Here is a 4,775-nt window from a genome sequence, read left to right as displayed (position 1 = left end):
AGCCTCTGGCGGCATGTGCCACGTGTCGCCTGGGGGCGCTGCCGCCACAGCCGAGGTGGTCTCTTTTGTCAATTACACTTACAGGTGGTCCTTTTTATCAATGAATTGGGCAGGGTGGTCTCTTTTGTCAAAATTTCGCGAGCGCCTGCTCATCTCCATCTAGCGCATCTTAACGGCAATCGTTGTTGCACCTGCCGAGGCTCAGATCCTTCGCAGCTCGGAGATTAATGCTGCCGCTCAGAGCTGATGGAGGAAAGGATGAGCAGTGCAGCGGCTCGCGTGCAGGCACGTCCGGCGTCGGCGACTGTGATCTACGGCGCAGGCGTCAAGGCCGGCGCCAAGTCGAGATGCGCTTAGAGGAGTCCTTTTTTTTTGACAAAAGCTTAGAGGAGTCCTTGCTGCTACATCGACCTGGGAGAAATTTGGAGTCCGTCAAGCTAGCGGCGCGTCATCCAAGGCCGTCAACGGCGAGGGATCGTCAGATCCAAGGGTTTTGTACTCTTTGATTTCGGATCCGCAGATTCCCTCTTTGCAATGCAGGCTCAGGGAGTGAGGCCAGATTGCTACACCGTAGCTTGCACGCGGTTGGGTTGGGTGCCCTTGATCTGGGACGGCAGGCAGTCGGGGTGGTGGACAGGGATGAGTTTCTTGACAATCCAGTTTTCGGGACTGCACAAATATGTATGCCAAGTGTGGGAGCACAGGCGAGACATGGGTTGTGTTCCAGCAGATGAGGAAGAAGGACGTTCTTATTTGGAACACGATGGTCTTGGGGTGGGGCTAGGCATCACTGGAAATGGTACGAGTGTGTTTCCCCTTGTTGGCCAGATGGAAAAGTCAGGCGGGAAACTGAATGACAATACCTTCATCGGCATTCTCTGCAGCTGTGCTAATACTGGCATTGTAAAAGATGGACGGCGGTACTTCCGTAACATGATTCAATTATGCGACATCATCCAGACCTGGCCATGGGCAGCCCGGCCCGAGGCCCGGCCTGAAAAACTTGGGATTGGGCCAAGAAATGTTGGCCCGACTGCCGGGCCGGGCTTGGGTAGCCCGAAAACACAGTTTAACACTACGGCCCGACGGGCTTGGTGGGTATTTGGTCGAGCCGGGCCAGGCTTGGGCCGGATTTTTTGCGTCAGGCTTACCTCGGGCTGGCCCCAGGCCCGGTCCGGCCCAACACATGCCCAAGTATAACATCATCCCTCCGGTTGAGCACTGCAGTTGCATGCATGGTTGACATGCTCAGCCATTCTGGGTTGCTCCATCAGCATCAGGAGAGTGGACTTTTAGAGTAGGTGCTTGGTGCGCACCGTATCTAGACCGTTTATACTGCATCAAGATTTGTGCCAGCTCTTTTTTTCCTCTCTCAAACAACTTCTCATTTTGTTATCTCACACACCAAATAATGTTTGAACTAGAAATTTTGCAGATCACTAAGACATAACAACTAGAATATGGGAAAAATATTTTGAATTGTTTGTCATTATGTATATAAATATATCAGAAATTTATTTTGAATTTTAAGAGCTATTTTCCCCCATTCTATTTGTTATTTTTTAGTGATGAGGATATCCCTACTACACTACTACCTCTGTCATTACAAGATGAAGACGATGCTGCTGTGAAGCTCAAGTCGAATGAAGTCAGGATTGGACCAATGACACGAGCTCGTGCGAAGCTACTTAAACAACATGTGAACTTGTTCCTAAGTGATACTTTAATCGATGAGAACTTTATACTATCTAAGTCCTATTATTTATGTATGATCAGGTATGAAGAAGGAGCAAGCATCGCACGAGGAGGAGAGGAGCAGCTGGACAAGAAGCTGGACGTGAAACTCGACATGGAGCTGGCCATGAAGCTGGACAAGAAGACATCCCATGGAAGCGCGAGGGAGAAGAGGGAGGCATGCGCGAGGGGAGAAGAAGAAGTCCAAGTCGGCGCCAGGCCCGGTCAGACCGGCCGCCACACCCGGTCCCAGGCCCGGTCCAACCGGGCGCCAGACCCGCCCAACTCGGCGCCGATCGGATGCCACGCTTGTGCCAGCCGGACACTATCTAGTAAGCCTGCACGCCTAGCCCGGTTCCCACCCGGCGCCAGACCCGGTTGAAACCGGATGGTCCGGTCCCAGGCCCGGTCGACTGGCCGTATGACCGGCCGACTCCGAGTCTGTCTCGACCAGATCCGATCTGGATCGGTTTTCTATGTATCTTTTCGACCTGAGGTCGTCCTGAACCCCTATATAAGTGCCCATGATGCTCCCAAATTAGGTTTAGACCACGTTTAAGATAAATCCTAGTTCATAGTTGATTGCTTTGCAACTCTATTGAATCCTTACACCATATTGCCTTGATTTGGTGTAAACTCTGAAAGTCTTGTGTGATCTGCTGTTCGCCTGTTCCATTGGGAATTAGACGGTCGAAACTTACCGTTTCGTGGTCGGCGGCTACGTGCGCAAGTGTGTGGAGTTGCGAATATCTTGCAGGGTTGAGAGCTGTTGCATTGGCGACAGGGACCAATCGAAAGATCTCGTTGCGTCATACAAGTTATCATCCACTTCATCATCCGTGAATCTCCGTTGTGTTCATCCTGTGATCATCATCGCCACCGTTGCTTACTGAGAAGATCAGGCCACCCTTATCATCTTGGTATCAGATTTCAGTGTTTCCTCGGTAAGCCATCCACAATCCACCCCATAGTTGAGTTGTGAGTGTTTTTACCTATCCAGAAAAAGCCAAAAATATTAGGGTTAGGGTTTTCCATAGCTTTAGATTGCACTAATTTCGAGTTTTAGTTGTTGTTCGTACTTGCTTTTGCGTATCTTTTTCTTCCATCTAGTATTGTTAGGGTTTGTGTTTCCGTTTTCATCTAGAGTCAGTTTTTGTTGCTCCGAGTACACATATCATACAGTTTGCTTGTTCCCAACCATAGACACAGCCTTTCGATATAAGCGACTAGGAACTTTCCCAGAAGAGACTAGTTTTACCGCTCGACAGGCTGCTCCTTAGGGCTTTGGTGCTTTGCATTATCTGTTAGCCGTGTTATCAAGGAGTTGAGTCAAAAAAAAATCAAAAAAAGGGGAGAGAAAATTGAAAAGAAACAAAAAGAGCTACATAGCTGCATGTGATAAAAAGAAAAAATTCCAAAAAGAAACAGTGAAGTGCTAGTAGAATCAAGTGAAGGCCTAAGTTTTCTTTACTGCACATGTAGTTGAGCAATCTTGTGCCTGTCCAGTTGAGCTTTGCTAGCGTCTCTCGAGTGCATTGCAACCTTTCATCCATATAGTTGCATTGCCACATTTATCGCCTTGTGTGAGTATCACTGGTTGTCTACGGTCAGCGCTAGAGTTTGTTATTGGTGCAGATAGGTAGCCCACCTACAGCCCCACATATACCATGTTTTGACGTGTGATTGTTCTTATACCCTTGATATTCGCTTCTCTACATCCGTGCACTAGTTGTCACTACAAGTGGTAAGCAATACTAATTCACTTTGGAGCGGTAAGATTTCCTTTTCTTATCAGTTTTGAGTGAGTTATGAGAGTACCACCATATATATTTGTTTTAGTGCACTAATCTACTAACCATGTTTTCTAGTGATGAGAAAATTGTTAACCAGAAAAACAAGGATGCTGCTGATGTGATGACATGGAGGGAGTATGAGGCTCTTCGTAATGAGATGCGACGTGAATTCCGCGTTCAGGACGAAGAACTAAAGGAGACCATTGATGAGGTTTCTAAAAAGCTGGATGCTACTAATGAGACCGTCAATGCTATGCAAGATCAAATGACGGATATTCAGCGCCATATTCAAGCTTTGACACTCGCTGTAGATAATTTGACCCAACAACAACAACACCATGAGGAAGAAGATGCTGAGCTTCAAGATGAAGCACCTGGTGTTGGTCATGGTGCTGGGCGTGGTAACAGCGGTCGTGGTTTTGTTGAACTCGGACGCCAAGGTCGTGGGTTTGAGGAAGAAGACGGATTGGGTAAGCCAAAGTTCTCGATAGCCAAATTTGAAGGAGGTGCTGATGTTGAAGAATACCTCACTTGGGAGCTGAAGATTGAGAAGTTATGGCGCTTACATACTTATACTGAAGATAGGAAGGTCAAACTTGCTTCATCAGAATTTGATGGTTATGCTTTGCGTTGGTGGGATGGAGTGACACGCACTCGAGCTGCCAGTTCGTACATGGCGAGAGATGAAGGCTCTTATGCAAGCTCGTTTCGTGCGCACTAATTATTTGCGATCAATATATGATAAGTTGACCCTTTTGAGACAAGGTGTGAAGACTGTTGATACTTATTTCATGGAGATGGAGATGCTTATGCAGTGTGGCCGTGTCCGTGAGTCGCTTGAGATGACAATGAATCGTTTTCTACATGGTTTGAAGTTTGATATCAAAGGCATTGTTCGTCATCAAAGTTACACCACTATGAATGAGTTGCTACATCAAGCAAGAGAAGCTGAATCACATTTGGCTGAAGAAGCATAAGTTAAAGGTCGTGCTACGGGAGCTGGGCGCTACACGCCTAGGGCGCCCCCATCTACGGCACCGACGCCATCTTCGCGTTCCGTACCTTATTCTACTCCGTCTAGCAAGCTGGTCTCCAATGTGTCCAACACAAAGAAGCCCGAACCTGCTGCAAGTACGAGTGGTTATAGCATGTCTATTGCGCGCAACCGTGATATGAACTGTCATACACGTGGTGGCAAGTGACAAGGGATTAACTTGTCAATGCCTACGGGTTATAGGCTAGGGTTTA

This window comes from Lolium rigidum, chromosome 5 (genome assembly GCF_022539505.1).
Source record: "Lolium rigidum isolate FL_2022 chromosome 5, APGP_CSIRO_Lrig_0.1, whole genome shotgun sequence".
In the NCBI taxonomy this organism is placed as follows: domain Eukaryota; kingdom Viridiplantae; phylum Streptophyta; class Magnoliopsida; order Poales; family Poaceae; genus Lolium; species Lolium rigidum.
The sequence above is the reverse complement of the archived record's forward strand: the minus strand, read 5'-3'. Positions refer to the sequence as shown.